The sequence below is a fragment of the Cricetulus griseus genome, unplaced genomic scaffold (genome assembly GCF_003668045.3).
Source record: "Cricetulus griseus strain 17A/GY unplaced genomic scaffold, alternate assembly CriGri-PICRH-1.0 unplaced_scaffold_229, whole genome shotgun sequence".
Lineage (NCBI taxonomy): Eukaryota > Metazoa > Chordata > Mammalia > Rodentia > Cricetidae > Cricetulus > Cricetulus griseus.
In genome coordinates, this window is record NW_023276952.1 from 533 (window position 1) to 25,622 (window position 25,090).

Here is a 25,090-nt window from a genome sequence, read left to right on the forward strand (position 1 = left end):
TTCAGAAGGGTTCTATGCCACATTTGTCCATTGCCACACTTGCATCCACCCAGTTCACAACCCACCCTCACCCAGAGCTGGACTCCAGAATATACCAGTTTATCTGCACATTTCAAACTTTAAATATTTTTGCAGAGTAATAGTTTATTGTGCACAAGAAGAACATAATTCTTATCTTCTGTACATCCAGTTTGGTTCCATTTTTCCAGCTACAGTCAATAGAGCAGCAATGTGTTTTCATGTGCAAGCGTCTTTATGGGAAGGGAAACAATGCATTGGCATACAACCAAGGGTATGTAGCTGGGATGTATGTAAGGTTGATTCCTAATCCTGTAAAAAAATTCAAGACTGATTTCCAAAATTGGATGCACTAGTATGTACACCCACCAAAAGAGTCTAAGAGATCTTCCCAGCATCCACTCACCTGGTTTGAAGTTTGGTGACATGGTGTCTTAACAGGGTTTTAGTTTGCATTTCCTTCATGGTTGAGCACTTTTTATTAAAAAAAAATTCATTAATTCTTTGGACATTTTGTACAATGGATTTTGTGGGATTTAACCTTTTTTACTTTTGCTTTTTGAGAATTTTATTCACAAGAACTGTATTTACATCATTTGTACCACATCCTCTCTCTCCACCCCATTTAATGTCCCTATCCTCCATTCATAAATTCTCTGTTAAATAATTTTATATACATACAGAGAGATGGAGATGTGCACACAAACACAGAAAAGGACACAATCCCCTAATGAGTACAGTTACTGATGCTGGCATGGGCCCATCCCTAGAGAAGACTGGATCTCCATCTCTCAGCACCCATTGATTTCCTGTAGTTTTCCATCTAAGGGTGTAGGCATGTGAAATTTCCTCACCTCTTTTTCATGTCTGCTGGTGGTGGTATTGGGTAGGCCATTTTAGGTAACAAACCAGTTAAGATATCACAAATGCAGCTTCACAGTTATAGAAGAGACACTGTCTCTCAGCAGGCACCCTAGTCATCCAGGTCTAGGGTGATGGGCAGGAAGTGAAAGCATAGAGCTGCCTGAAGGCAGAGCTGGCCAGTGGTGAATGTCTAACACAATCAGTGTTTGGAACCCTCTTACCTATGGTGTTTGGTGCTTTAGAGATTGCTGTAGAGAGGCTACGAAAGGAAAACCCTGGAGTCACTCAGAGGGCTTGGGGAAGGATGGAAAGAGCAAGCAGCAGCTCAGTGACTATGGTGGGTGCTGCTCCTCTGTGCAACTCCACTGGGTATCTCATGAATTCAAGCCCACTTTAGCATCAGGTAAAGCATTATTCTAATTTGCTGATCAATGAAAATGGCAGTTAAATGTTGGTGCAAGAACCTGAAAGGTCGGAGAACAGGGAACAGACTCTAGTTGATTCCTGCCTCTTCCATTTCTCCACCCAAAAGAGCAGAGATCCCCTCTCTGTGTAAAGGGCCATGGGCCCAAAGCTATGCTGTTTAAAGCCCACTTTTTGTAAGCCTTTTTATGACCTTTAAAGTTTTCGGTTTAAAGCCCAACCCTGTGAGCCTCATGTAACCCATAATTAGATATGTTTGGCCAAGTGGGACTGCTAACGACTACTGTTCCGAGAAAAGGCCGTGGGGCCTTCCTGCCTGCTGTTTCAAAGATACTGTAAGAATGTTCCAGCCCCAGCAAATACCAGACGTTCCTTCCTGCTATCCCCCCCCCGCCCCCGCTTGCCTAACTTCCTCATTGCAGGGCTATATAAGCCCACTCCAAGCCCCAATAAATCAAGACCTTGACAATTGCATAGATGGACTCTGGTCCCCTCTTTTGAGCCACAGGGTCTCCTTCCTTTCTCTCGCCCATGACTCTTTCAGGCAGCTCCCCTTCGGAACCCTGAATGACTGGACCCGAGGGACGGGTCATCTCTGCCCCACCTTACTCCTTGTCTCCTCTCTGACTATAGTCCTCCAAACCTCTATGGTTAATTTAGGTCAGCTAGTGGCTAGTTCCACCCTCTGACTTTATTTGTCATAACACAATCAAAATATCATGCAATAGGAACACAGATAGCTTAAGTACAGTGTAAAATATTAGGACAATGATTGCTTCAATAAAGTGAATGAAGTTGTCCCCGTACTTTTGAAAAGAATTTTAATCTGGTCTCATCAAAATTAGATAACACTTTGGGACAAAGATGCAGCCTAATAGCCCTGCACTGGAGGTCAATATGGAGAAGACCTCCACAGCCACCATGACCTTTCCCTTTGTGCTGTGGTAGACAGGGAGGAAGGTGATCCACACACTGCATAACACCAGCATGCAGAAGGTCAGGAATTTGGCTTCATTTAATCTCTCAGGAAGATTCCTGGCCAATAATGCAACAGTGAAGCTCCCCAGAGCCAAGGAGCCTAAGTATCCCAGGACAAAATGGAATGCAATGACAGAGCCTTTGTTGCACACAATGATGATCTGCCCATGTTCAGATGTATCTGTGTCAATAAAGGGAGGTGACATTACCAGCCAGATGCCACAGACAACAAGTTGGACCAAAGTACAGATGGGAATGACAAAGTTAGGCACCCCTGATACCAGCATCCCTCTCATCCTTCTTCCTGGAGTAGTGAGCTTGAAGGCCAGGACCACAGTAATTGTTTTGGCCAAGACCGTAGATATAGCAACTGTGAAAAAGACCCCAAATGTGGTCTGCTGTAGGATGCAAGTGACTGTGTTGGGATGCCAATGAAGAACAATGAGCAGAGGAAACAGAAGCCAATGGAGACCAATAGGATGTAGCTGAGAGTGCAGTTATTGGCCTTCACAATGGGAGTGCCATTGTACTTCACAAAAGTCCCAAGAACAAGAGCTATGAGGGCAAAGAAGCACAGGGACATGCAGTCCAGAGTCTTCCCCAAGGGATCTTCATAAGCCAGAAAGGAGACATGCCTTTGAAGGCAGTGCGTGTGCTCTGCATTGGAATACTGGTCATCTGGACGTCTCATGCACTGCTCCATATCTGTTGAAGGACATTAACAATAAACTCATATAGAATTCCATCATTATATCCTTAATTATTTAGTATTTGTATTAATGAGAGGATCCCTCAGTAACCATTTTGGTGTTCAACAACAATTGTCTTCTTTGTGGCTGTAGGGAACAGTGAGGTCAGGCTGCTCTGTGTCAGTCCATTCCTGGTGATGGAGCACACCACTTTCATGATTAAGGGAGCTGAGAAGTAACTTATTCTTTTCATCAAATTCCAAATTAATATTTTTAAAAATAAGAAAAATGCTTTGCTTTGGGGACATATAAATGGTCATAGAAAAGAGCTCATATTAGGGAATTCTTCAAACTTCAAATTTATTATGTATAGATTTGTGGACTCTGCATGTGTGGTGGTTAGAGTGAAGCTGAACCAAATATGCTCATAGATTTGAATGCTTGGTCACTAGGCTGTGGCACTAATGAAAAGATTACAAGATAGTTATAGGACTACATATGGCCTTGTTGGAGGAAATTTATCACTGAGAATGGGCTTTGGCATTTGAAAAGCTCGAGTCAACCCCAGTGTAACTCTTCCTGCTGCCTGAGGATCTGGATGTAGAACACTCAGCTACTTCTCCAGAACCTTGCCTGTCTCTGTGCTGCCACATCATGCTAATGGACTGAACCTCTGAAATGGTAAGCAAGCCCCAATTACATGCTTTATTATAAGTATGGGCATGGTCATGATGTCTCTTAACAGCAATATAGCACACATTAAGACAAAAAAGCTATAGAGTGGGATACTACTGTGACAGGCCTGGCCATGATGCTAGTTTCCAGAATGTGTGCTTTGGGACTATGGATTAGGAAAGCAGTTGAATGTTTTAAGTGAGGCTTAATGGGCTATACTAGCAGGAGCATGGAAGACAGTCCTAAGGATATTTGAACTGTTAGGACCCAGCTCATATGGTTTCAGAGTGGAAGAAAATTAGTAAATGGCTGAGCTACTGGTCCTTATATATTTGATGAACAATGTGATGTTTGCCCTGATCCAAAAAAAAAAAATCTACTGAGGCTAAATTGAGGAGTTTGGGGTTGTGGGCCCTGAGGAAATTTTAAGATAGCCTACTTTGGCTGGCCAGTGATGGCACAAACCTACAATCCCAGCACTTGGGAGGCAGAGGCAAGTGGATTTCTATGAGTTCAAGGACAGCCTGGTCTACAAATTGAGATCCAGGAGAGGCAGAGCTATTGCACACAGAAACCCTGTCTCAAAAATCCAAAAAATAAAAAATACTGCCTAGTGTTGACTTTCTCCTAGGGCTATTCATGGTCACTGTTATACAAATCTTAATAAAAAGGAACCATGTGAGTATGGAAATATGTTTTTAAAGTACTGTTTGAGAAGAAAAGGAGCACCAGGAATTGTAATGTAACTAATCCCAGAGCTCAAGTATATAAAAAAGTACAAAGAGAAGCATAATGCTAAATGCAATATAGGGAGTGGCAACCTCAGGACAAGAACCCACTGAACTAAGCTTCCATCTTGTGAAAAGGAAGTAAATAAGCTTATGCATTGAAGGAGATCATCAGAAATAGAAATCTGGTAAAAATGTATTTGCAAAAGAGGGCCAAGTTCCAACACCAAAAATCAGAAGATTCTGAAGATGTGGCCACAAAGTTCAGGCTTCTAGTAAAGTATGAAAGAAAGGCCAGGCATTTTACTTATCAGAGGAGTTCCTGCATGCAGGCCAAGAAACTGATGCTGTGAAGGTAAAGCCTGGATTTCATTAGAGATCTCAACATGTTGAAGATGCCATTGTCATGAGATGTCTGACAAGAAGAGGTCCAGACAGGGTGTTGAACCAGCCCAGCAGACAGAAGTTTGTTGTAGTAACAAAACAGAAAGAAATTAAAGATCTGAAGAGTTCTTTACCACCAGACATGGAGATGCAGAATTTGTGGTTTTCTCTCCTGGATTTTGGTCTTTTCTTTGGGTCACTATTTCCTCATTTTGCTCCCTTTCCTCCCTTTTGGGATGGCAGTATATATTTTGTGCTGTTATATGTTGGAAGCATATGATTGACATTTTTAGTTTAGTTTTACAAGGGGTTGCAGTTAAGAGACTGCCATGAGTCTCAGAAAACATTTTAAACTTTGAATACTTAAACAGGATACAGACTCTGATAGATTATGAGGACTTTTTGAGTTGGACTTGCATTCTGTTATGCCTACACACCTATGGAGACCAGAAAGTGGTATGTGGTGGTTTGAATGAGAATGGCCCCCATGAGCTCAAAGGTTTGTATGTTTGGTCTCTAGGGAAAGGCATTATTTGAACAGATTAGGAGATGTGTTCTTTTTGGAGTAGATGTGATCTTTGAGGAATTGTGTCACTGAGGATAGGCTTTGGTTCCTCAAAGTTCAAGTAGCAGCAATGTCTCTCTCTTCCTTCTGCCTGAGGATCTGGATAGAGAATATTCAGCCACTTCTGTAGAACCATACCTGCCTGTGTGTTACTGGCCTCCTTGCTATTACAATAATGGACTGAAAGTGTGAGGAAGCCCCAATTACATGCTTTCTTCAAAAAATAATTGTCATGTTCATGGTGTCTTTTCATAGCAATAGCATACTGACTATGACAGCATGTCAAGCCTTCTGCTTGCCCACCTTAGAGTCTCCTGGACTGGGGACTGTGCACATGTGGAACCACCCTGAGAGGCCAAGCCATCCAGAGCCTGCTAGTTCCCCCTCCACCCACCAGGAAAGGGACTGTCTCAGACCACCTGCACTCACCACTAGAGCCATCAGAGTATTGCACCTGCTTGCACAGAGAACCTTGGACCCATACACACCAGGGGAGGAAGAGACCCCACCTGTACCCAATGGAAGAAATGATGGGAACAAAACAGTGTAAGAACACATTCAACAACAGAGAGACCAATATGAAGCCACCAGAATCTAGGGACTCTAAACCAGCAAGACCTGAACATCCCAGTGCAGATGAAACAGAAAAAAAAGATGTTAATAACAACTTTATCAAGATGATAGAAACTCTCAAAGAGGAAATGAGAAAATCCCCTGAAGATATGGAAGAAAAAAATCTCAAGAAATGGAGGAAAAGACAAACCAAAACATGCAAGAAATAATGGAATCTAATTGAAAACCTGGATATTAACCCACACACCTACAAACACCTGATTTTTAACAAAGAAGCTAAAATTATACATTGGAAAAAAGAAAGCATCTTCAATAAATGGTGCTGGCTCAACTGCATGCTGACATGTAGAAGATTGCAGATAGAACCATATCTATCTCCATGCACAAAATTTAAGTCCTAATGGAACAAAGACCTCAACATAAATCCATCCACACTGAACCACTTAGAAGAGAAAGTAGGCAGCACCCTTGAACGAATTGGCACAGACCACCACTTCCTGAACATAACACCAGTAGCACAGACACCGATATCAGCAATTAATAAATGGGACCTCCTGAAACTGAGAAGATTCTGTAAGGCAAAGGACACAGTCAACAACAACAACAAAAAATGGCAGCCCACAAAATGGAAAAACATCTTCACCAACCCCACATCTGACAGAGAGACGATTTCAAAAAAGTACAAAGAACTTAAGAAGCTAATCACCAAAACACAAACAATCCAATCAAAAAGTGGGGTGCAGCTCTCTACTCTGTCTCCCACCTATGCTCTCTCTCAGTCTGAGTATGGCGACCGGCCATGGTGGTCAGCCATTACCCTGTTCCTCTTCTTAGTCTCCCCATTCTGCCGGGCCTTATAATAAACTTACAGTCAACTTATGTCTCATGTCTCAGTATTTCTCTTTTTCTTCTTTTTAAACAAAACAATAACATTTGGCGCCTGGATGTGGAAAGGCTCTGTCCTTGCACCTTCTTCCACGGCCCGCTGACAGTCACGTGGTAAGGCAAGGGTACCCTTACAACCCACTTCCATTTCCACTTTTCCTGGCACTTCCTCCTACCTTAAGCAGCCTAGATTCTGGAGCTCTGTACACTTCAACTCGCTGCTTTTCCAATTAAGGATCTCTGGAACTCATTCATCTACATGTTCGCTACAATTCAGTAAGATATCCCTTTTCCCATGGGGCAGACCCAGAACTGTTCACTCTGGGTACATTTTTTTTTTTTTTTTTTTTTTTTTTTGGTTTCGGACTGGTGAACCTCTTTCAGGCTTTCTGCCAGGTGCTCTCAGATAGAGCAATCAGTGCCATTTTTGGCCTTGCCCACGGGAAATACATTTTACAGGATCTTTCAGTTACTGGCAGCGAATAGGTAAATGAGAGGAGTTCTGCCTCCCAGTGGGAAATTTCTTTCACCTGGGAATGTCCCTCATTGTTCTGTTTGTTCCATCTCTGACTGTTTCTTCTTGGTTGGCAATGTCTGCTTGAGGTGCTCTGAGAGTTTTTTGTTTGTTTGCTGGTTTTCATTTTTCCACATGAATGAGGTTTGAAACTTTTCTGGCAATTGAGAATGTGCTTATGGTCGCCGCCATCAGCCATGAGGGCTAATGTGGGGGCCGCCATCTTGGTCATAACCACATGACCTAGCTTAGGCCTGCCCACTCAGTTCACTGACTTGCACAGGCAAGCACTGCCACCTGATATTTTGCTTTTTATTTCTTCTTTCACTTGTTGGATGCATTTCCTGAAGGTCAGGCATGGATCCCGCTCCAGGGGCAGTGCTTTTTTGCTTTTTCAGTTTGGACCGCTGGGTCCTTTTTCAGTTTCGGGACAGCTGTGTCCCCTTCCGGGCCAGGCCCCTGGCAACTCCCACGGGCAGACGTGCATCCATAGAGGAGCTTTTTGCCGGTTTTCCACTTGCCTCACCCATGGGAAATGCATAGAGGAGCCTTTCTGGTTTCATCCAACAAGCAGGTAAACAGACAAAAGTGGCTTACGGTCCCCACCGTTTTGGTCATGTGACCTACCTGTAGGCACGCCCAGCTCCAGCAGCCTGTGCCAGCAAAACTGTCTGCCAGATTTTTTATTACTGACAGATCTTTTTGCTTTTTATTTTATTTTATTTTTTGTCTGTGATTTCTTCTTTCACTGGCTCTGTTATTCATGGCTTGTTTACTAAATACTGTGCCTTTCCAGGGCCCTCTGTTTAAGTCTACCCTGTCCCTTTAAATCTCCTGTCTGTTTGCTACAGTGTACGGATCAGAGACTGCATTCTAGCTCCCCTTTACTGTTATCCAGTCTTGCTTGTCTCTGTACCTATAATTTAACTTTATACTTATCTAACTCTATATACAACTTATATTAAACTGTGCTAAGTCTCATATTTCTAAATTGCTATATATCTTTAAATGATGGTAAACATTTAAAGTCATAAAGTTCTAATCTACCTTTATTTAAAATATAAGCTAAGTCTATACAACTTAAATTTAACTCACGTATCTTTAAATGATGATGAAAGTTTAAAATCATAAAGGTCTATTTCAAACTAACAAAATATTTATACCACTATCCTATAAGCCATTTACAAAGGTACAGCTTTTATTACCAAAAGGGATTTTTCTCTAACTAAAGGCAAACTTTTAACTGCTGAGATACTAAACAGATGACAGCCCTCAAATGCTCAGAGATCTAGAGAATATGGCATTGAAAATGTTTTGTTAAAAAGCTTTTTATAACAGAGAGATAGGCCAGCTGCTGGCCCCATCTCATTTCCTCTGAGAAGACTGATGGGCACTAAAGAAGCTTCATCTCGAGTCAGTGACAATGCTAGTCACTGAGCAACCCTGCTCTTCACCTCAACTACTACAAAGTATTCCAGACCGTGGACAAGAGGACAAAGGAATCGACTTTCCCAGCGTTGCTTGAGCCAATAGTAGGCGAGTCTTCCCATAGTCTGTAATCCACAGGTCACATGCTATCAACAAAAAGGCAGGTGTCCTGCAGCCCACTACTATGGATGGAGGACCTTGGGGATGGCAGTCCATGCAGCCTGCTGGCAAGTCTCTGTTATTCTTTAATCATTAATTCAGGTAAAATCTTATCCTTCTCAAGAACTCTGGTGCTTTTGACGACTGGTAGTCTTGCCGGCTTAAAGCAAAACAGATTCCAGTAACAGGTATTTTAGGGTTTATCTATGTGAAGATAGGAAAGTCTAAGATGTATGAAGGTCTGAGAATGTAGTTACGAAGGCCTGAGGATATAAAGGCTTAAGTGATGATAAAATAAGTTGAGACATTAAAAAGAATAAAATATGTTCCTGATTTCTCTATTTCTCATGCTACTGTTCATAATAAAGTTCACCAATACCACTATAGGATCATAACTACAAAATCAAGATTAAGATGCTTTTCATTGTCCTAAAAAAATCTGTCTGTTTTAAAATGGTAATGCTTTTAGCCAAGTTGCTTCTAACAATCTTCCCCTCAAGTGACAGGACCTAAGAAAAATTTTTTTTCTAAACTCAACCTTGTCTTCTGCTCTGTCAACATCTTGCCTTGTCTAAGAGGTGCCAGGGAGTTCCATACAGCCTGGACTGCAATGAAACAACCAGCTGCCCCAGGACGTGGCAGCACCCCAACCTTCTCGAGTCCCCCAAAGTTGGCCAATGCCCCCCACGTCAGCAGGAAGCAGTCTTAAGAATTCAACGCCCTTATTCCTTAACCTGCCATGTCTAACACCCCACCTTTGTTTTAATAATAAGTAGAGGTGGGAATGAAAAGTTCAGGCATTATGCTGGCCTGCCCCTGTTACCTGGTGGAACAGGCAGTACTCTGGTCAGCCCAAGGTTCCATGGGAACTAAGTCTGCACCCAGGTGCAGAGGACCCCTTTAAAAGACAGGTCCCTGCCCATTTACACTCTCTGTATCCACTCTCTGTTTCCCCGCTTTGTTTTCTCTCTACTCTGTCTCCCACCTATGCTCTCTCTCGGTCTGTCTATGGCGACCGGCCATGGTGGTCAGCCATTACCCTGTTCCTCTTCTTAGTCTCCCCATTCTGCCAGGCCTTATAATAAACTTAAAGTCAACATGAAAAAAAAGTGGGGTACAGAACTAAATAGAGAATTCTCAATAGAGGAATTGCAAATGGCTGGAAAACACTTAAGAAAGTACTCAACATCCTTAGCCATCAGGGAAATGCAAATCAAAAAAATTCTGAGGTACCATTTTGCACCTGTCAGAATGGCGAAAATCAAAAGGTAACTTAATTGTATTATATTTCATATACATTTTTCATGGTGGAAATAGAAGAAATAACTACAAAATAATGAGTAACATAGTGAAAAAGATCTAAGCATTTACTATGTGCAGGAAAACTATCAAAATGGAAGCTTTTACATAAGTGTTTGTGGAGGTCTCTCTCTATATGTCTCTCTTTTTGTGTCTCTGTGTGTAGCAAAAATTATTTTAAAAAGAGAAAAGTCATAAAATTAAGAAGTAGTAAGAGGCCTGGAAGTTGCTGAAAGGAAGAAAGGGAGTGTATATCATGTAAATGCAGTTTACATATATGAAATAAAAATAAATTAATGAGAACACGAAGTCCTTATTCCTTGCTGACATATTTGTTACTTCAAATAAGTAATTATTACATTGATCAACATTTATTTTGTTTCTTGAAAAATTGTTTCCTAGTTCTCACTGAGGATTTTATGAAAATTTTTCAGATACTATTTCCAATATTGAACTCATTTGGGAAAATGTTGACACACATCCTCAGAAAAATAACTGATCTTCAGAAAAAATATTTTCATCCCCTAATGTTAATCTTGTGAAGTCTGTTTATCCACATAGAAGATTTGTTTTATGGAGTTTTGAGGAATAGAAATATTTGAACTTAGAAAACATTCTCTGACAAATGCATATGAACATTTGTGGGGCCATTTAAAAATATCAGGACTTTAGCAGATGGAAAGTAAGATACTTTACCTGATGACAGTCATAAAATATTCCTTTGAGTTCAGGAATTTGCTTAGATTCTACTTGTTAAAGAATGATTTCGTGATAGATGTGGGCCACAGCATATACAGCACTGTATAAGTTATAGCCTTCTTCACTCAGGTCCATGTCAAACTTGTGTTGTGACAACTATTCCAATGTGGTGTTATATAGACAATGATTCATTGAACTATAGTTGGTCTTAGAGACTGAACAATTAAAATAATTCCACTTTGTTCTCATCTGAGAAATACCTACTGGATATTTGGAAGTGTTCATTGTTTGCATAAAATTTCTAAATTTAGAAACCTTATCATGGTGGTGTGCAAAAGTGATGGTCTCATGAAAGGGGTCAAGTCTAAAATCTCTCTTACTTGTGATGACATCCCATTGTGAGGTAGTGACCCAGATTCTCTGTACACCTAAATATGTCCATCTTCTGAAGCTGACTTCTAGGGTAGAGTTCATTTCACCATAAATGATAGCAACTTTTGCTGATGATGTCATGATTTGGTTGTCATTTATTATAGCCCTTTCCATATATAACTGAATGTTATCTGGGATCACATTCACAAAAGCTAAACAGGCTCCATTTATCTGTATCTCTTCTCTCAAGTCTGATAGAAACTGAATTCCTTGATCATCATCTGACATGACAAGACCTATCCAGATCCATGTAAAATAAAGCACTAAAAAGACCATGGCATGGGGCAAACATGCATCCTTGTGTGCTACTTGGTAGACATAGGGAAACAGGACATTGTCACTCAGGATAGGATGAAACGGTCCAAAGAAAATCTGAAGGATAAAGAACAGTGGAATCAATGTGAGGAATATGTTTGGCAGGAAGTTCATTCTTAGTTATGACTTCTATTACTTACCTTCAAGAACTCCTAAAAAGGACAGTAAGAATACACTGTAAATATTGTATAATAGTCCTATTGGGTTCTAGAATATTTCTGACAAATCTGAATGTTCAGTATAACTTTTTTCATGTTTTCACCATTCATCCATTCATATAATATAAGAAAATGATGGTGACACCCCAATATGTGATTTTGTAATCCTTTAGAATGTATAGAACAGCACACAAAAATATGAGGCCCATTCATTCTCTGTATGAACTTGGAATTGGCATAAACAAGCAATTACCTCTCCTTTTACCACTCTGCCTCACCTTTAGAGACCTGACCTTGCTTTCCCATTTTACAGATATAGTCCATGATGGTCCTATAAGTTGTACATAACATACATATATTTCACAGTCATAATTAGGAATTCCTGGGGTATTTTGTTTTGAATTTAATTTGTTGAGTAATTTCAAGGAAGGAAAACTCATGCCCACACTGAAAGTAAATTTCAAAGACATATTGGGTAAAACAGAAGGGTTTTATTGATTTCCTCAATAGCAAAAAACAATACCAGAAGAAACTCATATTTCAATGTTGGTATCCTTAAAGAAGATACATGAACATCAATGAGGATGTTGCAAACAAGGCTTACAGAGAAATCTGGGACTAGGGAAATGTCCAGGGATCCAGAAGGATGACCCCAACTACAGACCAGAGACACGTGCAGCTTCTTGGTAGCAGCATTTCTCTTGAGTGGGCTCTGTTTTGCTAGAAACAAGCAGAGACTCACACAGCTCCTTTAAGAGCAGCTTCCTGATGCACATAAGCGGCAAAACCGCAGGCCTTTTTTAAAAGGCCCTGCTAGGAATTGAATGGTGTGTACAAGTACATGAAGCTAGAAATGAAGCTAGACTCTCAGAAAGCCAAGGAATAGAATGGGAACAGCAGCTGTTTTAATTTTAGCAATGCTGTTTAGCAGATAAAAAGACTTGTGACCAGAAAAAGACAGAACTAGCCAATAAGGATCCCTAGTCAACGGCCACCAGGTTCATAATTAATATGGGTCAGTGTTCTTCTTTGGGGCAAGGCCGCTGCAGAACCAGGTGGGAAATCCTGTAACAGAGATGTATTTGTCCTATTGGATTCTAGAATATTTCTGACAAGTCTGAATGTTCAACAAAATTTCTGCATGTTTCCCCAATACATCTATTCTTGTAATAAAAAGAAATGTGGGTTACATGTCAATATGTGATTTCTTAATCATTTAGAATATGTACATCAGCACACACAAACACATGCTGACCATTCATTCTCAATAGAAACTAGGTATTGTCCTAGACAAGCTATTACCTCTCCCTTTACCACACAGCCTTACCTCTGTATTCATGGTATAGGTTGTCAGTTTCACAGATGTAGTCCATGATGGTCCTGTGAGTTCTACAATACACACATGTGTTCCACAGTCATAATTAGATAAACTCGAGAAGCTGTTTTTTGGTGAATATAGTAAATCAATTATATTCAATGTATCAAAACACATGACACCAACAAAGTCAAAAATCAAAGACATGTTAGGTAAAATGTAAGGGTTCCTGTTGATCTCATCAGTAGCAAAAATCAATACCAGAAAGAACTCATATTTCCTTGTTGGTATTCTAAAAAAAAAAAAAGACATATAAACATCATGAGTAATGTTACGAATATGAAATTTTCAAAACAATTGAAGCAAACCTTTACCTATGCCCCCTCTAAATTTCTGTATTAATTCTATCATTGCCAACGTAAAATCATGGAAGAAGATATCTTTAAAGCTGAAAGCATTCTCAGAATTCATCTAAACAGATCATCCTGATAAACATTTTATCTTTATGAAAATCAGTAAAGGGCTTGTGTGACGTTTGAATGCCATCCATAAACTAGAACACAACCCTAGACATTAGGTCTGCTATAAATTTGTATTGAGATTGCCATTCTAGAGAAATATGAAAAAAAACCCATGACTATAACCATCTATCTACTCAATGGCACTCTTTCCCTTAATTGTTAAAGGACAATTATTGAAGAATTAAAGTTTAATGATATTGTTAACTAAAAATTTCATTTATGTATACAAAGTAGCTTGATAATTTTGAGTATAACAACAAGCATACAATAGATCTTGGCCCACAAACTCCAGTAGAAAACTACTGCACTATCCTTGGCCATGCTGATATTATGAATTAAAGGAGATCCAGTGAAAACAAACAGGAAAGGAAGAAGTCCAAGTATTGATGTTTGCAGATGCTGTTATAGTATACATAAGTGACACTCAAAAATCTATCAAGGAGCTGCTACAGCTGATAAACACCTTTAATGAAGTAGCTGGCTACAAGATTAACTCAGAATATATGCGGGTGATTAATGGGCTGAGAAAAATAATCAGGAAAACTACCCCATTTACAAAGGCCACAAAAATTAAAATATATATATTTTGGTGTAACTCTAACCAAGTAAGTGAAATACCTTTTTGACAAAATTTTCAAATCTTTGAAGAAGAAATTGAAGGAGATATCAGAAGATGAAAAGATCTCCCATGCTCATGGATTAGTAGAATTCAAACAGTAAAAATAGAAATATTAGAGCCTAGTGGTGGTGGTGCACACCTTTAATCCCAGCACTAGGGAAGCAGAGACAGGAGGATCTCTGTGAGTTAGAGGCCAGCCTGGTCTACAAAGCTACACAGAAAAATCCTGTCTCAAAAAAATAGAAATATTACCAAAAGCCATCTATAGGCTCAATTCAATACCAAAGTTCCAACACAGTTCTTTACAGACCTTGAAAAAAAGCAATGCTCAACTTCATATAGAAAAGCAAAAAAAAAAAAAAAGACAACAAAATGGGATAGCCAAAAATAGCCTGTACAATAAAAGAACATCCAAGGGTATCATCATCTCTGAATTCAAGCTCTACTACAGAGCTATAATAATAAAAACAACAGAATATACAGAGTTTATTGCCATAAACACAGACAGGTTAATTGTAGCATGAATAATAAAAACCAAAGACAGATATTGGGGCTCAGTCTGAAGATCAGAGAAGCAAAGCAGCAGTGCCATCAGCAGAGCTCTTACCTCCTCCAAAGTTGAGGAGATCCTATTCTGAACATGACTGGAGACTGATTGCCTTGAGACTGAATACTGAATGCCCTGCTTCTATCTTATATACCTCTCTAGTGTTGGGATTAAAGGCATGAGCTCTGTTTCTCTTTTAGACTGATTCACTCTCATGTAACCCTGGGTGGCCTTAAATTCACAGAGATCCATCTGCCTCTGTCTCCTGGGTCCTGAGATTAAAGGTGTGTGCCACCACTGCCCAGGTTTTATAGCTGTGGCTAGCTTTGCATTCTGATCTTTGGTGGCTTTATTAGATCATAAACAATGTATCACATTTCCCCTTTTGTCTAGTACAAAAAAGGCTATAACTAATATAAGAGAAACCATGTACAATAAGTAAAATAACTATGTACAATATGTACAGGCAATAGGTACAGCAACAGTGTCTAGTCCATTTGCATTTGACAAATACAGAGAAAATACTCCATTATCTACCCTGTTTTGAATTAGAAACAAGATTGAATTACATGACAATCTCAGTTCCCTTCTCCCTCTGGTAATGGCATCTTTAGGGGATCATGAAAAGAAAATTTGGGGTTAATTTTGTCAAGTCCTGAGTGGTGTAACTTTATCATTTTTATCCAGTCTCTTCATTATGATAAAAATACAAGACTTGTCTCAAATCCTGGCTAGAGTAGTCTGTGAGGCTGGATCATCTCAGCTAGCAACTTCAAAATTGTTCAGAGCAGTGTCTATGAGGTGGGAGCATCTCATGTAGCCACTTTGAAATTGTTCTGAGCAGTGTCTGTGAGACTGGATCATCTCAGCAAGTCACCTCAAATTGTTATGATCAGTTTGTAGTTCAATTTTGGTGCAGCTTGATGGTGTTATCAAAGTCCTGGTGCAATTGTGGTTGTGGGGACCATCCTCCCCCTGGAGACTTCAATGATTGCTGTTAGGCATGGGCATGGTTCACTGCAGAAAACTGATAAGAGACTCAAACTCAAAATCTTGTACAGGAAGGTAGATGAAGACTTTTTCTAGAATTAGGTAGTACTCTCATGACACAAACTTTAAAATACATATATTTTTACCTTATACATTTTTAGATGCTATAGCTCAAGAAATCTTCAATGAATGAAAATAAAAGGATTATGAGATTATTGGGAATACAATAGCCCTTAAATCTTTAATTTTCTTCTGCCACATGTCAGGTGGCTCTTGTGATATGGGTCAGAAAGTTTGGATTTTACTTTAACAAGCATGTCATGCTTGGGTTTAGAAAAAGAGAAAGCCACACTCCAACTCCAAAGCCAGATTTAACCTTTAATTGGAATAGGATGACAAAAAGACCATTTGCATTATATGTCTGTAAAGAAAAGAAGAAACACATTTGCAATAATTTATGAAATTTTATCCTGTTAAAAATGTGACATACCAATAAGCAAATTTACTCCTTTTTCTTGGGACATTTCTTGTGGATGATTTGTCCTGTTCCTTCAGATGTCTCATTTGTCCAGTGGTCTCAAGATTCCTTAGCTGGAGCTTTATTCCCCTCAAAAGAAAAAAAACAAAACTCTTCCACAACCCTAATTTTGTGGAGGGTCCCTTTAGGCAAGTTATAACTAATCAAATAAAAAGCATTTGTTAGTTTTATAGGTTATATTAGATTGAATGGCCATGACTCTTGATGACCGATTATCTTTTCTAATTAAGACGTGTCTCTTATTCAAATAAAATATTTTCCAATTTTGATGGTATGCATACATTTTCTTCTATCTTGGAAACAAAAGCAAAACATGTTCCCCAACATAGCACATGTCCTGGCTTCCGTTCTGAGGTCAACACATCTTTTTTTTCTTTTTTTCATTAGCAAGAAAATTATTTTACATGTCAATCCCAGGTCCCTCTCCCTCCCCTCCTCTCCTGCCCCCGCCAACTAACGCCCTACCCATCCCATACACTTTCTGCTCCCCAGCAAGGTGAGGCCTTCCAAAGGGGGTCTTCAAAGTCTGTCATATTCTTTGGGATAGGGCCTAGACCAATCCCCTCATGTCTAGGCTCAGGGAGTATCCCTCCATGTGGGATGGGCTCCTAAAGTCCATTCCTATGGTAGCATTAAGTACTGATCCACTACAAAAGGCCCCATAGATTTCCAAGGTCTCCTCACTGACACCCACATTCAGGGGGTCTGGACCCCTTTGCTCATCAGTCATTCTCTGCATCTGGATTTCAGTTCAGTTCAAGGTTTAGCTCTGGGTGTCTGCTTCTACTTCCACCAGCTGCTGGATGAGGGCGATGTGATGGCATATGAATTAGTCATCAATCTTACTATCAGGAGAGGGCATTTAAGTTAGCCTCTCCTCTGTTGCTTAGATTGTCAGTCGGTGTCATCTTTGTAGCTCTCCAGACATTTCCCTAGTGCCTGATTTCTCTTTAAACTTATAATATCTCCCTCTATTATATTATCTCTTATCTTGCTCTCTTCTGTTCTTCCCCCAACTCAATCTCCCTGCCCCATCATGTCTTCCTCACTCCTCCTCTTCTCCCTTTCTCATTCTCCTAGTTCCATTCCCCCTCTCCCCATGCTCCCAGTTCTCTCAGGATATTTTGTCCCTTTCCCCTTCTCCAGGGGACCATGTATGTCTCTCTTAGGGTCCACTTTGTTTACTAGCTTCTCTGGCAATGTGAATTGTAGGCTGGTAATCCCTTATTCTATGTCTAAAATCCACAAATGAGTGAGTAAATATCATGTTTGTCTTTTTGTGATTGGGTTACCTCGCTCAGAATGGTTTCTTCTAGTTCCATCCAATTGCCTGCAAATTTCAAAATTCCATTGTTTGTTTTCCGCTGAGTAGTACTCCATTGTGTAAATGTACCACATTTATTCTATCCATTCTTCAGTTGAGGGGCATCTAGGTTGTTTCCAGGTTCTGGCTATTACATAATGCTGCTATGAACATAGTTGAACATTATGGAATATGCTTCTTTTGGGTATATGCCTAAGAGTGGAATTGCTGGATCTTGTGGTAGACTCATTCCCATTTTCCTGAGGTGTCCCCATATTGATTTCCAAAGTGGCTGTATGAGTTGGCACTCCCACCAGCAGTGGAGAAATGTTCCCCTTTCTCCACAAGCTCTCCAGCATAAACTGTCATTGGTGTTTTTGATTTTAGTCATTCTGACAGGTGTAAGTTGGTATCTCAGAGTTGTTTTAATTTGCATTTCCCTGATGGCTAAGGATATTGAACACTTTCTTATGTGTCTTTCAGCCATTTTAGATTCCTCTATTGAGAATTGTCTATTTAGTTCTGTACCCCACTTTTTCATTGGATTGTTTGGTGTTTTGGAGACTAGCTTCTTGAGTTCTTTGTAAATTATGGAGATCAGGCCTCTGTCAGATGTGGGGTTGGTGAACATCTTTTCCCAGTCCGTGGGCTGTCATTGTGTCTTGTGGACTTTGTCCTTTGCCTTACAAAATCTTCTCAGTTTCAGGAGGTCCCATTTATTAATTGTGGATCTTAGTGTCTGTGCTACTGGTGTTATGTTCAGGAAGCTGTCTCCTGTACCAATTTGTTCAAGGGTATTTCCTAATTTCTAATAAGTTCAGTGTGACTGGATTTATGTTGAGGTCTTTGATCCATTTGGACTTAAGTTTTGTGCATGGCAATATAGATGGATCTATCTGAAGTCTTCTACATGCCAGCATCCAGTTATGCCAGCACCATTTGTTGAAAGGCTTTCTTTATTCCAGCGTATAGCTTTGGCTTCTTTGTCAAAAGTCAGGCCTTCATAGGTGTGCAGGTTAATATCAGGGCTTTCAACTCGATTCTATTGGTCTACCTGTCTATTTTTGTGCCAATACCAAGCTGTTTTCAGGACTATAGCTCTGTAATTGAGCTTGAAATCTGGGATGGTGATGCCTCCAGAAGTTCTTTTATTGTACAGGGTTATTTTGTCTATCCTGGGCCTTTTGTTTTTCCATATAAAGTTGAGAAATTTTTTTTCAAGTTCTGTGAAGAATTGTGCTGGGATTTTGATGGGGATTGCATTGAATCTGTAAATTGCTTTTGGCAAGATTGGATTTTTATTATGTTGATCCTACCTATCCAAGAACATGGGAGATCCTTCCATTTTCTGGTATCTTCTTTAATTTCTTTCTTTAAAGACTCAAAATTCTTATGATACAGGTCTTTCACTTTTTTGGTTAGTGTTACCCCAAGGTATTTTATGTTTTTTTGTGGCGATTGTAAAGGGTGATGTTTCTCTGATTTCTTTCTCAGCACATTTATCATCTGTATATAGTAGGGCTACTGATTTTTTTTAGTTAATCTTGTATCCTGCCACTTTGCTGAAGGTGTTTATCAGCTCTAAGAGTCCCCTGGTAGAGTTTTTCGGTTCACTTATGTAGACTATCATATCATCTGCAAACAGTGAAAGCTTGACTTCTTCCTTTCCAATTTGTATCCCCTTGATCTCCTTTTGTTGTCTTATTGCTCTAGCTAAAACTTCAAGGACAATATTGAAGAGATATGGAGAGGGTGGACAGGCTTGTCTTGTTCCTGATTTTAGAGGAATAGCTTTGAGTTTCTCTCCATTTAGTTTGATGTTGGCTGTTAGCTTACTGTATATTGTTTTTATTATGTTCAGGTATGTTCCTGTTATTCCTGATCTCTCCAGGACCTTTATCATGAAGGTGTGTTGGATTTTGTCAAAGGCTTTTTCAGCATCTAGTGAGATAATCATGTGTTTTTTCTTCTTCAGTTGGTTTATATGATGGATTACATTGACAGATTTTCAAATGTTGAACCAACTCTGCATCCCAGGGTGAAGCCTACATGATCATGGTGGATGATTTTTCTCTTATGTTGTTGGATTCAGTTTGCCAGTATTTTTACAGAGTATTTTTGCATCTATGTTCATGAGGGATATTGGTCTATGGTTCTCTTTCTTAGTTGTGTCTTTGTGTGGCTTGGGTACCAAGGTAATTGTAGCCTCGTAAAAAGAGTTTGGCAAGGAACCTTCTGCTTCTATTGTGTGGAACAATTTGAGGAGTATTGATATTAGCTCTTGTTTGAATTTCTGGTAGAATTCTACAGTGAAACCATCTGGCCCTGGACTTTTTTTTTGGTTGGGAGACTTTTGATGACTGCTTCTGTTTCCTTAGAGGTTATAGGTTTGTTTAAGTTGCTTATCTGTTCTTGATTCAATTTTGATAAGTGATATCTGTCCAGAAAAATGTCCATTTCCTTTAAATTTTCAAATTTTTTGGAGTATAGGTTTTCAAAGTGTGACCTGAAGATTCTCTGGATTTCCTCAGTGTCCGTTGTTATATCCCCCTTTTCATTTCTGATTTTGTTCATTTACATGTTTTCTCTCTGCCTTTTGGTTAGTTTGGATAACAGTTTGTCTATCTTGTTGATTTTCTGGAAGAACTAACTCTTTGTTACATTGATGGTTTCAATTGTTTTGTTTGTTTCATTCAACTTTATTGATTTCTGCCCTCAGTTTGATTATTTCCTGGCATCTACTCCTCCTGTGTGAATTTACTTCCATTTGTTCTAGAGCTTTCAGTTGTGAAGTCAGCTCTCTGGTATGAGTATTCTCTAGTTTCTTCATGTGGTCACTTAGAGCTATGAACTTTTCTCTTAGTACTGCTTTCAGAGTGTCCCATAAGTTTGGGTACGTTGTATCTTCATTTTCATTGAATTCTAGGAAGTCTTTAATTTCTTTCTTCATTTCTTCCTTGACCCAGGAATAGTGCAATTGGTCAACACATCTTTAAAGGATAAGCGGATTTAGTTTGTAGTTTTTTCTATTTCTATTGTCTCTCCACAATTGTTGTTCATTTGTTATTAGCATTTGAAAAATTAAAGTTAAAAAAGCATTGTGCAGTCTGTTTCTGGAGATCTTTATCATTCCCTTCTGTTTATTTAACATCCTTGAGCTCAAATTGATCTTTCTGTATGGGATTACATGGTATTATATACATGGGATGATTCCTGTTCCTGATTATGTCTTGTAACTGAATAAATAAAGTCAATTCTGTATCATTTGGTATAAATTCAGTGGTTTCAAGATGTAAAACAAATCTTTCTGCATACTGTAAGTAAATCTGTTGAGAGGTTCTATATGATACATTAACACCATGAGAATAGCATATAATTCTTACTTCTGGACTGAATTATAAGGACTTAGACCTAATTTACTGAAATTTTCTGATTTGTAATATGCCTTTTCTGATTTACTTGCATCAGTATAGAATGTAGGGGCTCCAGATATGGTTTTTCCGATATAATGCAAGGAATAATCTAGTTAGTTCTCTTTATAGGATGAATTCTCTCACTTTTGTGATACTTGTCAATAACTCCCAAAAATACTGCAAGTTCTTTACAGGGTTCACTTTCTGTCCATAATTTGTCACTTTCATCATTATTAAATGGTACTGTAATTTCTCCTGTGTCTATTCATGCTAATTGACTAAATCTCAATTTTCTTTTTAGAATTAACTCAGGGACCATTTCCACATAAGACTTTTTTACTCAGTTTATGTGGTAAAATATCCGTTGTATGCATCATAGCTGAGCATGGCACCCCACCAGAGGAAGTGGGCTCCAAAAAGCTAACTCATGTACCAGGTTTGTACCATGGACTTACTTCCAGGGCCCCCTCAGCTGTGAAAACTTCAAAAATGTCTCCCAAAGTTCAGTCCCATGGAGTCTCCACAAGTGTAGGTCTATAGTTCATGAGTTTCTGTTTTGGAATGTAAAATGAAGTTTAAAAATAAAAATATGGCAAAAAATATCCATTCTAAGATAATATTTTCCCTCTGTATTAAAATTCCTGTAGGGGATGCTTAGAAGGTAATATGCCCAGCATGAAGTTAAGTTTCAGGTCCACATGATCCACATGTGCAATCTGTAATTTCTCTTCCACCAAAGCCAATTGTCTCTCAGATTCAGCAGTTAATTCCATGGAACAATCTATGTCCTTGTCACCATCTAAAGTTTTGTTTAAATTAACCAGTTGATCAGGTTTTACACCAATAGTGGGCAGTAGATGGGAAAAGTCTCCTAGCAATCTTTGAAAGTCTTTAAGAGTAAAAGTCAATCTTTTTAATTTGCACATTTTGGGGTCAATTTTTTATAAACCTATTCTATTGTCTAAATAATTAATAGAATATCCTCCTTGTATTTTTTCATGAGCAATTTGTAATCCCCAAGAAGGCAAAATTTTCTTTACTTCTTCTAAAATATCTACACTTGAATTGGATTGTAAAAACGCCATCCATGTAATGGTTAACTATAATTTGAGGAAATTGCTTACATATGTATCATTGCCAATGGCTGCCATACAAAATATAGGCACAGGGTGGGGCTATTTAACATTCCCTGTTGGAGAACCTTCCATTGATATCTCTTAGTAGGGTGAGAATTATTATAAATAGGCAATTTGAAGGCAAATTTTTCTGTCCTTTTCTTATAAAGGTATACTGAAGAAACAATTTTTTAAATCAGTAACTTTAAGAAGTCATCCCTTGGGCAGGAGAGATGGCTCAGAGCTTAAGAGCACTGGCTACTCTTCCAGAGGTCCTGAGTTCAATTCCCAGAACCATATAGTGGCTCACAACCATCTGTTATGGGATCTGGTGCCCCCTACTGGTGTGCAGATATACATGGAAGCAGAATGTTGTATACATAATAAATAAATTAAATCTTTTTTTTAAAGATTTTTTTTAAAAAAGGAGTTATCCTTTAGGCAATAGAGAAGGCAAAGTAACTTTAGACTGTAGAAGGCCAATTGGTTGAATCACCATAATAACAACTCTTAGATCGGTTACCACTTTCCATATTCCTGATTTCTTTCTAATAACAAATACAGGAGAATTCCAAAGACTGGTTGATTCATCAATATACTTTTTAGTTGCTCCTGTACCAGCTCTTCTAAAGTCTTCAGTTTCTCTGTTCTCTGCCATTGTGCAATCCATACAGGTTTGTCTGTCAACCATTTTAAAGGGAGGGCTATTGGTACTTTTGCAAGATCAGCAGCTGTTGTACCCAGTTCTTGTACAACCTGAATGGTCATTGACTGTTCTTTATAATATCTTCTAACATTTTCCCCAGAAACATAAGTTAATTTGTGGTTACTTCCTAACATTGGGGGAATGCTAATCTAAGTATTCATTTGCTGAAACACACCATGTCTCCCCTAATTCATTTCTGTATTAGCAACATATGCCCTGAAGTTTCCTCTCTGTCATTCTAGCCCTATACATTGGACCAATCCCATACTCTGTCTTACCTGAGATAAATTACCAATACCTAAAAGTTGAACATTTACTTCCTGAAGGGGCCAAATGTGATGCCAACATTCTAGTAAAATAATTTTTACATTTGCACCTGTGTCTACTAGACCTATAAAGGCAAAGTCATTTTTTCATATTTTTAATTTTAATTTTCCTCATTTATAGAAGTTTGTGGGTCCTCCAGCTGGAACCCGAGCCTGAGATGAGTCTGGGCACTGCTCTGCCCCCAACCTCCCCCATCAACCCCTGCTCACTTCTGCCTGAGGCCCCCCTGGACAAGAGTAGACTGGCCCAGACCAGAAGGCACACCCTGAGTCCAGACACACCTCACCTTTGCACACCACCCTCTGCCCTCCAGCTGCCGCCTGAGCCTGAGCCTGAGCCTTCTGCCTGAACCTGAGACCTCGCCTGCCACCTGAGAGAGACAGAGAGACCCCACCTGCAGCCACTGGAAGAAGGGAAGGGAAGACCACAGACTAAGGACACACTCAACAACAGAAAAAACAATATGACATCACCAGAATCTAGGGACTCCTCACCAGCAAGAACTGAAAAGCCCAACCCAGAGGATGAAGAAGAGACAAGATGGACCTTTAAAATTATCTTATGAAGATGACAGAGCCCATTAATGAGGAAACAAGAAAATCCCTTAAAGAAATAGAAAAAAAGCAAAAAAAAAAAAATACATGAAATGGAGGAAAAGACAAACCAAAAAATTCAAGAAATAAACAAATCTCTTGTTGTCCCTAAGAAAGTCAAGTGGCCTGCTGAGACACTGCCCAGGTTAGGATGTCACTGTTAGAAAACAACTTCGGATGTTGTATTGTGGGTGTGAATTCTCCACTAGCAAAATTGTATTTTGAAACATAAACAATTCTTCCTAGTCCAAGCTTGTAAAAATATCCAGACAGTCCAAAACTAAACTATAATTTCTGCATAACTAGGTATCAGAAAAAAAAATCTCTTAAAGAATCTAAAGAAAGCCAAGAAAAAACAACCAAAGAAGTGAAGGAAACAATTCAAACAGTTCACGGTTTGAAAGCACAATTAGAAACAATAAAGAAAACACAGAAGGAAGGGATTCTGGAAATAGAAAAGCTGGGTGGATCAGGAACCACCACTGATGTAAGCATAACCAATAAAATACAAGAGATGGAAGACAGAATCTCAGGTGTTGAAGACTCATTAGAGGATATACAGTCATCAACCAAAGAAAATCTCAAGTCCAACAAATCCCTAACACAAAATATCCAGGAAATATGGCACACCGTGAAAAGGCCAAACCTAAGAATAAGAGGTATAGAAGAAGGTGAAGAAATTCAGCTCAAAGGTACAGAAAACATATTCAACAAAATCATAGAAGAAAACTTCCTTAACCTAAAGAAGGAAATAGCTATGAAAGTACAAATATAACACCAAATAGATAGGACCATAAAGAGAAAACCCCTTGCCACATAATAATAAAAACACCAAACTTACAGAATAAAGAGAAAATATTAAGAGCAGCAAAAGAAAAAGGCCAAATAACATACAAAGGCAGACCTATCCGATTTACACCCGACTTCTCAATGGAAACTTTGAAAGCCAGAAGATCATGGATAGATGTTCTACAAATTCTAAGGGTACATGGATGTCAGCCCAGACTACTGTATCCAGCAAAGCTTTCAATCACTACAGATGAAGAAAACAAGATATTCCATGAAAACAAAACAGATTTAAGCAATACATGTCCACAAATCCAGCCCTACAAAAATTAATGGAGGAAAACTCCAACATAATGAAGATAATTATGCTCAAAAAACATAGGCAATAGATAATCCCACTTTACCAAACACCAAAAAAGTGGGGAAATTCAAACACAATAACAACAACAACAACAACAACAAATCCAAAACAAACAAGAATCAACAACAAATGGTCATTAATATCCCTCACTGTCAATGGTCTTGACTTGC

General features: G+C 39.1%; 1 pseudogene; it reads right to left on the minus strand.

The window, feature by feature from the left end:
* Window positions 1–2,082: 2,082 nt before the first annotated feature.
* On the minus strand, window positions 2,083–13,393 carry LOC100764702 (annotated as a pseudogene).
* Window positions 13,394–25,090: the final 11,697 nt, after the last annotated feature.